The 12,421-nt window shown below is 45.8% G+C and overlaps 1 protein-coding gene across 1 annotated transcript in view; it reads right to left on the reverse strand.

The window, feature by feature from the left end:
- Positions 1-10,671, reverse strand: part of SLAMF9 (SLAM family member 9) — a 28,987-nt gene extending 18,316 nt beyond the window's left edge. The window contains exon 1 of the mRNA XM_086394544.1: positions 10,533-10,671. The gene's annotated coding sequence lies outside the window, so the exon portion shown is untranslated. The remainder of the gene's footprint in view (positions 1-10,532) is intronic.
- Between the last annotated feature and the right edge of the window lie 1,750 nt (positions 10,672-12,421).

The raw sequence follows: 12,421 nt of genomic DNA on the forward strand, positions 1-12,421 counted from the left end.
TCTATAAGTTTGTGTAGGCATATTAGATCTTTAGAATACAGGGGGGTAGACTGGGTAACTCATGGACTAGGCTTGGGAAAAAACAGTTTTCACAATGTGCTTCTTTGTTCTTTATAAACATTTTCTAATGCTTTTATCACGTTCACATTTTTTAAAGACTTATTTTATTTATTTATAGCTGCGAGGCATACGGGATGTTAGTTCCCAAACCAGGGATTGAACCAGAACCCCCTGCAGTGGAAGTGCAGAGTCTTAACCATTGGACTGCCTACGAAGTCCCAACTTGTTTTAACAAAAGGCTAAGTAAAACAAAAGATTCTAACCTTTATTTCCGATTTTCCATCCTCCCATAAATCCCTGCCACCTGAATTGCCTGAGCAGAGATCTACTTCCTGCAGCTGAAGATCCTGGGAGCTGAGTCACTAGATGAATAGGGAGGATGCTGGGAAAGAGGCAAGGAACAGACTGTGAAATTAAGAATCTGGGCAACCCCAGCTTAGGCAGAGCAGGATGAGTAGATGAGCAGACTGACAGCTGATGATAGGCTTGCGTTCTTGCTGGTGGCAGAAGACAGGAGAGACACAAAGCAGAGGTGGGCCTGTGTCCCTGGAGTTACAGGCCGAGGTCCCACGTGAAGCTGGGGGACACGCAAGGTCAGCAGACGCAGTCTTCCCTCAGAGACACAAACAAGGGTTTATTGCCAGAATTTGGTTCTGGCATCTTTCTCTCTTCAGTTATGGGAAACATTCATTGTGTCCTGTCCGCTGAGCTCCCAGCAGAACCACTCACAGCTCCAGCTGGCAGGACTGGGACTTCAGTTGGAGAGGCCTGGAGTGAATGGGATAGAATGGCTGAGAGGGAAAAGCTGAATGTGCCTAGGCACAGATGTTTGTCACTGGGCTGTCAGAGGAGGCGGGGGTTCAAGGCCATTCGCAGAAGGGAAGAGACCCTGAGACCTCCCTGCCTTGACATACAGCACACAAGCACCAGCTCAGCACTGTAGAGCCAGCCTTACCGACTGATCAGAGTCGGTGGCCGTAGAGGCCTCAGTCAGACGGCTTTCCCTCAGACATTTCCACCCAGGGTTATCAGAAGGGGATGCGAACACCGCCATAAAAACAAAAACAACAGGGATGTGAAGCTAAGGATGCACCAAACTTTCCATCACAGGGCTCTGCAGTGGAGAAAAGTGATGGGCGTTAGACTTGACAATAAGGATTTCCTGACAAAAGAGACTGAACATGGGTGAGTCCTGAAGGATGAGTGAGCCCCCTTACTCCCTCTTCCTACACAGATTTGGAAAGTGCCAGCTCCCACTACTGCACCATCCCTAACTGGTTATGGCTTCCCAGGTGGCGGACTACAGTCCATAGGGTCACAAAGAGTCAGACACAACTAAGCATCTGAGCATGCATGCAACTGTATCCTGAGATGCTTCGTAGGAACATTTCCATACAGCACCTGGTTGTCCTGTCTTTAGGGTCTCCAAGGAGCAAGGGTCTTTCCTGCTCCCCGTCTTTCCTGCTTCAGAAGGAATGAGGCAAGGAAGTCAGACGAGACTTGACAACCAGTCCTCTCAGAAGTGGCGAGCAGGATAAGACTTGAGGTAGCGGTGGAGACTTTAGAAAGGAGAAGTGATTTAGGGTCTGTTATGAGAGTAAATGTGGATATTCATACAGGACATCAGACCTGATGAGGTGGATCTCAGCAGGCAGAAAGGACTTCTCATCTCTTAGGAGCCTGGTTTCAACTCGAAGGAGATCAATGGATGTTTGTAGTCACCTAGGTGACACATTGGAGAAGGAAATGGCAACCCACTCCAGTGTACTTGCCTGGAGAATCCCAGGGACAGCGGAGCCTGGTGGGCTGCTGTCTCTGGGGTTGCACAGAGTCAGACACGACTGAAGCTACTTAGCAGGTGACAGATGCTAGGATGGCATCCACACAGGCCAGGAACTAAGAAGGGAGGCAGCTAAAAATGCCTAAATTATATCTTACAAGACAGATTCGTGGTACTTTTTAAGTTTCCCTTTTACTTACCCTGAAAAGAAAGTGGAAGTGCTAGTTGCCTGTTGTGTCTGACTCTTTGCCACTCCATGGACTGTAGCCCACCAGGTTCCTCTGTCCATGGGATTTTGCAGGCAAGAATACTGGAATGGGTAGCCATCACCTTTTCCAGGGGATCTTCCCAATCCAGGGATCGAACCCAGGTCTCCTGCAGTGCAGGTGGATTCTTTACTGTCTAAGCTATCAGGGAAGCCCTTTACTTACCCTGCTGCTGCTGCTGCTGCTAAGTCGCTTCAGTCGTGTCCAGCTCTGTGAGACCCCACAGACGGTAGCCCACTAGACTCCCCCGTCCCTGAGATTCTCCAGGCAAGAACACTGGAGTGGGTTGCCATTTACTTACCCTAGTTTCTAGTAAATTCTTGTCTAAAGGTTTCAGCCCAGCTCAGCCATGTGTTGAAGAGGAAGCAGAGCTCTCTAAAACTCAGTGTGGTGGACACCGGGAGTGGTAGTCAAAGAGAGGCCCCAAGAGAAGGTGAACCTCAAAAGCAGAGGCTGTGGCCCAGTTGCTCCCCCGCCTGCCCCCCGGCCCAACCTCTGCACCGTAAGATTCTTGTTGCAGACCCAACTTCAGCGATTGTGAAGGTGTAGATCAAGCAGTGACTGGCTCTCTCCTCTTGTAGGAAAGGGAGTTTCTCTTACTCCAATCCATCTTTTTTCCAAGCTGACCCCAGAGAAGACTTCATTTGACTATGTGAAAATACAGATAACTTTCGGTTTTAAGGAATAGAGGATTCACTTATGCTTATTTATCACGAGGCTACTACCTGAGCCTTGAATGTCATTAAATACATCTCATCAATGCTGGCAGTATTGTTTCCTTTTATTAACTTCTGTTTGGTCTTGTTTGGTTTTCCAAGTTTTTGGCTGTTACTTGGTGTGACTGTTAGGTAGAAATCCTTGAAAAATCAATGTGGTAGGAGGAAGCTGTCATATTGGTTACAAATCAGGAGAAGTAGAAGGCTACCTAGGTGGTAAAGTTTGAGTTGTTTTAGAGAACCCTGTCTCTCAGACCCCACCCCCAACATGAAAGTCCACTGATTCCTTTTTTGATTGCCACTACTTTCCTCCAAGTTCTTCTTTAATATGCAAATACTGCTAGGAAGATAAGAGGAAATCTCAACATAGCTCTGTTTAAAAACTGTTCTAATATGTTTGTAAATGTTCAGGGGGAAAAAAATGTAAATCTCCTTGGGTAAGCAGGCTTAGATGAAGCTATGAGCTCATTTTGGTAAATGTGCAAGCTTAGGCATTTAAAGCAAAGAGATTTACATCAATCTAAACTTCCAAGGCCAGGAGTTAAGCATCAAAGTATGGTAGCCAAAAAATATTTTATTAACTAGAAGAGACTCTCATGGGACTCTTTATCATGAATGACCTAGAGAAAATAACATAAGGCAATATATTTTCTACCTCAGTTTAACTCAGCAAAGATCTACTTCATTCTACTATATGTAGCACACTATGGTGGGTGTGACTTGGGACACAGGATTGCAGATAACAGTCCTCTTTCCCAGGCAGTCTACCACGCAAGACAAAATACAAACGGAGACACAAAGCAAAGCGTCAGAGTACTGGGAGAGCTCAGTGAGGGGAGAGAGCCTGCCCAGTTGCAGGATTCAGCTGGTATCAAGAAGGGATTTAGAGGCAGTTATCAGGAAGATAGATTGTATGTGAAAGAGTTGTCATTAAGGAAGACACAGAGATAGGAAATCACAGGAATATTTTAGGCCATATCAGATGGTCAGGTCTGGATGGAACATAGAATAACAGTGGGAAGTTAGCGGAAAATGAAGATGGGAGAGAAGATTAGAAACCTCTGAGCAAGACCGAGGCAAAGGAAGTTTAGGGCCAATTTACAGTAAGTCTTCTGTTCTTTCCCATGTCTACTTTCAAGAGCTCGGCCCTAACCACCCACTGGAACAATAAATCCTAGCACACTTCCAGGACAGGCTTCTGGGGCATCTCTCCACAATGAGCTGAGTCTTTGGTTCTACCCTTAGAAAGACTCACCTCACATAGCTCAGTGTTTGTCCTTTGGCCACTCTTCCCAGCCTCTTCCTGTTTACCATATCCCAAACCTTTCCACAAGCCTAGATACCTCTCAGCCTCTTGTCCTTTCAGCCGTGACTACCTTTGTCCTCTCTTTATAGTGACTAGTGATAGACATTGCCCATGTGCCAGGCTCTCCTTTGACAGCCAACAGAGTCTCCTGAGGATTAAGTGCTAATTGGAGATCCAGCCCTATTTAATATGTATACTTCTCACTCTCCAACTCTTACGTCTTTCTCTATCACTGTCTGTGTCCACGTCTCCTGGACCCATCTGATTCTCCTTTTTCTTGTCAGATGGCAGAAGTAGGAATCACAGGAAGGAGCAGCAACACATACACCAAAGGACTAGGGCCTCTTAATGTGTGAGAGAGTTGCAAGGATGAGATACCCTCTGTTATGTGCAGAATTGTGCCCACCCTCCCCACTACTCCATTCATAATTGAATTCTTAACCCCTAATATCTCTGGAGAAGGCAATGGCATCCCACTCCAGTACTCTTGCCTGGAAAATCCCATGGATGGAGGAGCCTGGTAGGCTGCAGTCCTTGGGGTCGCTAGGAGTCGGACCCAACTGAGCGACTTCATTCTCACTTTTCACTTTCATACACTGGGGAGGGAAATGGCAACCCACTCCAGTGTTCTTGCCTGGAGAATCCCAGAGAGGGGGGAGCCTGGTGGGCTGCCATCTCTGGGGTCGCACAGAGTGGGACACGACTGAAGTGACTTAGCAATATCTCCGAATGTGACTGTATTTGGAGGTAGCATTTTTGAAGAGGTAATTAAGGCAAAATGAGGCTCTTAGGGTGGGCTCTAATCCAATATGACTGGTGTCCTTATAAGACAAAAAGGTTAGGACCCCAAGGCTGCTTGTGCATGAAGGGATGACCCTATAAAGAAGCAACAAAAGTTTGGCCATCTGCAAGCCAAGGACAGAAGGTCAGAGGAAACTGTGCCAGAACCTTGATTTTAGACTTCCAGCCTCCAGAATTGTGAGAAAATAAATTTCTGTTGTTTAAGCCACCTAGTCTGTGGCATTTTGTTATGGAAGCCCTACCAAACCAATAGACCCTCCCAAGACCATGTTGGAGTGGATGACTGGAAAGATTTTTTACATTATCAGTGCCTACAAAAATCCATAGCATTCTTCAGATGAAATCAGCTCTGAGGACTTCCCTGCTGGTCCAGTGCTTAAGAATTTGCTTTCCAGTGCAGGGGACACAGGTCTGATCCCTGGTCAGGGAACTAAGATCCCACATGCTGCAGAGCAACTAAGTCCATGTGTCACAGCCCCTGAGCCCTAAAGCTCTAAAGCCCTTTCACCATAAAAAGAGAAAGCCTTGCCCTGCAGTGGAGACCCACCACAGCCAAAAACAAAGAAAGAAGTTAGTTCTCTCCTGGAACACCAGCAAAATTTGCCACGCCCTGAGACTTGCTGTCCTGATACCCTGGGCACAACTGACTGGACCAAGGATCAAGGTCTCTTTAGACCCATGTGTTTATGGGAGAGCTTCTATCATAGAGTTACTAGGTTTCCCAGTTAGATACTCTAGGAGGGTTTTTTTTTTTTTTTCTTTTAATTAAAGATAATTACAATATTGTGTTGGTTTCTGCCATACATCAACATGGATCAGCCATAGATATACATATATCCCCTCCCTCTTAAACCTCCCTCCAAACTCCCCGCCCACCCCACCCCTCTAGGTTGTAAACAGGAAACAGTAAAAGAGCAGGGAAGGCAGAGGTGATAGAAATAGGAATGGGAGGAGAAAAGACAGAAGAGAGAGAGAGACTGAGTAAGGAGAACAGCTATGTCTAGAGCAGAAGCTGGCTTCTGAGAGAGCTGCTGCTGAGTAATTCCCACTATCCTGTGAGGCCTGACCATGAGACTGTTGAGACAGTTTCCTTACTTGTCCTTGCATCCTTTAAGTGGATCCCTGCCATTCAGCTTATTTAACTTATATGCAGAGTACATCATGCAAAATGCCAGGTTGGATGAAGCACAAGCTGGAATCAAGATTGCCGGGAAAAATATCAATAACCTCAGATATGCAGATGACACCACGCTCATGGCAGAAAGCAAAGAAGAACTAAAGAGCCTCTTGATGGAAGTGAAAGAGGAGAGTGAAATAGGTGGCTTAAAGCTCAACATTCAGAAAACTAAGATTATGGCATCTCTGGTCCCATCACTTCATGCAAACAGATGGGGAAACAGTGACAGACTTTATTTTTGGGCTCCAAAATCACTGCAGAGGGTGATTGCAGCCATGAAATTAAAGGACGCTTGCTCCTTGGAAGAAAAGCTATGACCAACATAGATAGCATGTTAAAAAGCAGAGATATTACTTTGCCAACAAAGGTCCATCTAGTCAAAGCTATGGTTTTCCCAGTAGTCATGTACAGATGTGAGAGTTGGACTGTAAAGAAAGTTGAGTGCCAAAGAATTGATGCTTTTGAACTATGGTGTTGGAGAAGACTCTTGAGAATTTCTTGGACTGCAAGGAAATCCAACCAGTCAATCCCAAAGGAAATCAGTCCTGAATATTCATTGGAAGGATTGACACTGAAGCTAAAACTCCAACACTTTGGCCACCTGATGTGAAGAACTGACTCATTGGAAAAGACCCCAATGCTGGAAAAGATTGAAGGCAGGAGAAGAAGGGGACGACAGAGGATGAGATGGTTGGATGGCATCACCTACTCGATGGACATGAGTTTGAGCAGGCTCCGGGAGTTGGTGTTGGACAGGGAAGCCTGGCATGCTGTGGTCCATGGGATCACAAAGAGTCGGACATGATTGAGTGACTGAACTGACTGCCATTCAAGCTCTTTAAGCCTGAGCCTCTCTTTTTCTTGCAACCTAAAAGAACCTGCCCATTATGATAGTGTTTTGGTTTGCTAGCACCACTGTGACAAGTGCCACAAACTGAGTGGTTTATATAACCAAAATGTTCCATCTTACACCTTTAGAGGCTGGAAGTCCAAGATCAAGGTGTCGGCAGAGTTGGTTCCTTCTAAGGGCCCTGAGGGAAGGATACATGCCTCTCTCGGCTTGTAAATGGCAGTCTTCTCCCCATGTCTTCCCTTTGTACATGTCTGTCCAAATTTCCCTTTCTTATAAAGGTATCAGTCATGTTGGATTAGGACCCACCCTAATGACCTAATTTTAATGTAATTGCCTCTTAAAAGATTTTATACCTTAATATGGTCACATTCTGAGGTGCAGGGAGTTAAGACTTCAACATATATACGAGAGTTGGGAGGGTGTGGACAGTTCAGCCAATAACAAACAGGTTTTTAATTTTTTAAATTTTTTTCTGCTTTATTGAGATATAATTGACAGATAAAATTGTACTATATTTAAGTGTACAGTGTGATGATTGAGTATATGTAGGTAATGTTTCACATGATGAAATGATTCCCACAATCAAATTAATACATCAATCACTTCACAATGTTACCATTTCTTCTGTAAGAATGTTTAAGATATACTTGTAGCAAATTTGGTGACTCAGATAGTAAAGAATCTGCCCCCAGTGTTGGAGACCCGAGTTAGATCCCTGGGTTGGGAAGATCCCCTGGAGGAGAAAATGGCAACCCACTCCAGTATTCTTGCCAGGAGAATTCCATGGACGGGCTGTAGTCCATGGGGTGGCAAAGAGTCAAACACGATTGAGCTACTACCACTTTCATTTTAGCAAATCTCAAGTATACAATACCGTTATTAGCTAATTTTTTAAAAAGGAAACATATCTTTCAGTTATAAGTTTAGAGGATCAAGTGCACAGCATGGTGGCTATAGTTAATAGCAAGTAGGTCTTTATCTAAAACCAAGGCACTTCCAGCAGACTTCCTCCCAGCCAGTCAGCTTTCCTCCCTTGACTTTCCCCCAAACAAGCAGCCATTCTGGGGTGATGGCCCTGCTCACTGACCAAGCTGCCCCTGAGGCCCAATGTTTAATGCTTTTCCAGAGAGGAATACTGATGTACCTACCTACCTCCAACCCATAAGCACAAACAAAATAAAGCAAATAGTCTGTGTACACTGATATAAAAGGATCTGAAAGACAATTTTAAGTGAGCAAACAAGTTGGAAAACAATCTGGTCAGCATAAGCACATTTATGCTTAAAAACAAACCTGTGTGTTTTGTATGCTGTATGTGCCGTGCTTAGCTGCTCAGTCATGTCTGACTCTGCAACCCTATGGCCCACCAGGCTCCTCTGTCCATGGGGATTCTCCAGGCAAGAATACTGGAATGGGTTGCCATGCTCTCCTTCAGAGGATCTTCCCAACCCAGGGGGTGAACCCAGGTCTCCAGTATTGCAGGTGGATTCTTTACCAATCTGAGCTACCAGGGAAGGCCTTTGTATGTGCATGTAAAATAATGTAAGTGCACAGAGAATAAACCAGGTGATAAGGAAATACAGAAGAGGGCATGAACATCTCAATCAGGCTGTAAAGGAAGGAGAATGTTGAGGGGAGGTAACAAGCTTGAAAGAAACTCTTTAAATGATGGAGTCTCCCTGAGCACATTGGTGAATGGGGATGGGGCAGGGTGAGCGATGCTCAGTAATTGATAGGACAGAACCCTTAATTAAAGGGAAAAGAATGAAATTAAATGTGAAACTGATCAAGCAGCACAAGAAAGAAAAAGAAAAACAGAAACTGGGCATGTAAAAAAGTCCTGAGGAATAGGAAAGAAAACTGGAAAACCTCCTGACAAATGACCTCAGTCTCAGCAAAATAAAAGTGATATATTCCACTGTTGGGGGCTGAATTATGTCCCCTGCAGATTCATATGTAGACATCCTAACCCTCAGCACTCCAGAATGTAACTATATTTGGAGATACGGTCTTGAAAGGAGGTGATTAAGTTAAAATGAGGTCACTAGGGTGGACCCTAGTCCAATGAGACTGGCGTTTTTATAAGAGGAGGTTAGAGCACAGACACATCTGGAAGAAAGACCATGTGAGGACGCAGTGAGAAGGCAGCCAGCCGCAAGCCAAGGAGGAAGGCCTCTGAAGAAACCCCTCTGCTGACACCTCGATCTTGGACTCATACCCTTCAGAACTTGAGAAAACACGTTTCTGTTCTTTGGGCCCCCAGTCTATGATATTTATTATGGCAGCTCAAGTTGACTCATACACCTCCCAAGGCTGTGGTGTGCTCAAGAAGAGGAAGACTTCACGCACCCGCTGGACAGAGGGAGGGCGCCGCAAGCACACACCCAGGAGAGAACAGCCTACGCCCTTCCAGGAGGCCGGCAGAAAACAGCCCACCCAGACCAGAGGTGCTAATGAGGTCAGCTCCTCTTTCACGTCTTTCTTCTGTTTCCCTGCGACTGCCGTGATTCAAATAGGGCTGTTACAGTCACCTCTGTGCTGGGAGAGGTACCCTCAGGTGTGCCGCGAGGAGCCTGGGTGACAGGTCTTCATACCGAGGCCACACCCACCACGCGGCTCCCAGCCAGTGAGGAGCTCAGCAAAGTGCCAGAGACAGGCTGGTTGTGCCTGATGTGGAGCGTTGCTGTTGGGCGCCCCATCAGCCTTGCCCCTCACCTCCTTTCACAGGTGTCACAACTACATTACAAAGGCTCTCCTCTACTCCTGCTCCCTCCTCTTTATCCATCACAGACGTGGCATTTCCCCCCAGTGACTCTCCTGTACGGGGACTTTTGTCGTGGTCTCTGCTTCTGTTAACCAATCTCCTTGCCCCTGGTTTCCCTTCCCTCCATCCATCCTCCACACTTCTAGACTCCTTCGCTTCAAATTCAAATCTTGCCCTGTTCTCTGCTTTCATCCTTTCCTGGATGCTTGATCACTTACAAGACGAAATGAAAAGATTTAAGCCTCTCTAGATTCAGCCTGCACACTTGACTATCCATTCTCAGACTCCCTACTTCAAGTCCCGCTCCTGACAGCCATAGTAACTCTCTGCACTTTTCTGAACTCCAGTTCATTTAACATCAAGACTTTGGGTCATAAAATTCCTTCCTCCTGGAACCTTCTCCTCCATTCCCAGCATACCAGCACCACCACCTTCGGCATACAAACACACCCTACATAGTGATTTTTGAATTCCTATCAAGACCCTCTTCAAATGTCCTGGACACACCCAAGCAGAGGAAATCATGCCTCTCTTTGAACTGCTTTTATACCCAATACCAGCATCTCTTATGGCATTTATCAAACTGTCCTGCAATTCCTTGTCCCTTAGGAAAAAGTTTAAGGTAGAATAAAGTCATTCTGTATCCTCAGTACCAGCACAATACCTAACACATAGTAGGTGCCCTAACTTTATGTGATGCTAAGTAAATCTATATGTGTACATAAGCACAATATTAAATATAACACACAAAAGCAAACGTCTTCGTCAGTCATCTGCACCTTGGCAAGGCTCCTCTCTTATTGACTTACCCTCCCACCAAGGGTCTTCATCGCAGTGCCATCACAGGTCTGTGATTCTTCATCTCTGGTGGAGTGAGGTGCATGTGGGTGTTGGAGGAGCCATGGGCTGAATATCGCAATCACTGCATATGTGCTGGGAGTCAGAGGTGGACAGGGGAAAGTTCCCTTTCCTGGAGAAGGAACCCTCAGGGTGCCAAGAAAAACAAGATCATCTCAAGAAAAGATTTTTCTGGCCACTTTTTCTTTATTCCCTTTAGTTCATTCAAGTCAGTTTCTATGACTTGCAAACAAAGGAATTTCATGAATTCACTTGAAAAGCATTGTTGGGAAGGAAATGTCTGGCTTGAGAGGTTGAGTTTGGGTGGAAAGTCAGTGTTGGCTAGTGGAGCAGGGTGGTGGGAGGGCGGAGGTGGGGTAGCAAAGCTTGAAGAGCTTTCAGAGCCCTTGGAAAAGGACAGAGGTGCCTCCTCTGGTCAGTGATTTTGGTCGGTCTCCTCCCTCCACTCCCCCAAACGAGAAGCTTTGCAGTAAGAAGGGCTCACAGATCACCAACTCCCTCAGAGGAAGAGACGCATGGAAGTCCCAGCAGGGTCATTCACAGCAGCAAGCTGCCCGGGAGCCGGAGAAGGACGCCTACCCTTGTCCCAGCAGCAGCCAGTGCTTCAGGCTTGATGGAGTGAAGGAGGTGGTCTCCTCCAGGAGCAGAGTGGGCCGACTACACAGATGATGCGAAGAGGGAGTAGAAGGTGTGTGGTCTTGGTGCAGTGTTTTCCCTACGTGACTAGGAAAACAAACTTCCCTCTGTGTGGGCTGAAGGGTGTTCCCCAAGATGCCCAAACCCGAATCCTGGAACCTGTGTTACCTTATATGGCAAAAGAGACTTTACAGACATGATTAAATTAAGAATGCAAAGAGTTGACTCATTGGAAAAGACTCTAATGCTGGGAGGGATTGGGGGCAGGAGGAGAAGGGGACGACAGAGAATGAGATGGCTGGATGGCATCACTGACTCAATGGATGTGAGTCTGAGTGAACTCTGGGAGTTAGTGGTAGACAGGGAGGCCTGGTGTGCTGCGATTCATGGGGTTGCAAAGAGTCGGACACGACTGAGCGACTGAACTGAACTGAACTGAACTGAAGTGAACTGAGATGGGGAGTTATCCTAGATGACCGGATAGACCTGAAATAATCACTAGGGTCCTTGAAGGGCCTCGGGAGAAGTCAGCATCAGAAGAAGTCCATCTGATGGTGTGATGAGAGAAGCTAATCGGAGACAGAAGATGTAAAAATGAAAGTTGCTCAGTCATGTCCAACTCTTTGTGACCCCATGGACTGTAACCCGCCAGGCTCCTCTGTCCATGGAATTCTCCAGGCAAGAATACTGGAATGGGTAGTTGGAATACTGGAACCCCTTCTCCAGGGGTTCTTACTGATCAGGGGATGGAACCCGTGTCTCCTGCATGGCAAGCAGTTTCTTTACCATCTGAGCCTCCAGGGAAGCCAAAAACCACATGTGACAATTAAGAACTTGGAGTGTGGCTGGTCTGAATTGAGTTATGACACAAGTGTAAAACATACCCAAATTTCAAACACATAGTACCAAAAAAAAAAAAGAGAATGTAAAATAATTAAATAATTTTGATATTGATTACAGATTTAAAATGATAATATTATGGATATAGTGGATAAATATAGTGTTTTATTAAAATTAAATTCACCCATTTCCCTTTCCCTTTATATTCCCTTTATCAAAGTGGCTCTTTGAAACTAAATTTCTGTGTGTGGCTTGCATTATGTTTCTACCAAACAGAGCTCTCTGATTCTCTGAACCTTGCTGAATGGAACACACAAAAGCAAGCCCGGAGCACTCAGGGAAGCCAGTCAAACATGCTGACTTC

This window comes from Bos grunniens, chromosome 3, assembly GCF_055505025.1.
Source record: "Bos grunniens cultivar Pamir isolate PY7600 chromosome 3, Bosgru_T2T1.0, whole genome shotgun sequence".
Lineage (NCBI taxonomy): Eukaryota > Metazoa > Chordata > Mammalia > Artiodactyla > Bovidae > Bos > Bos grunniens.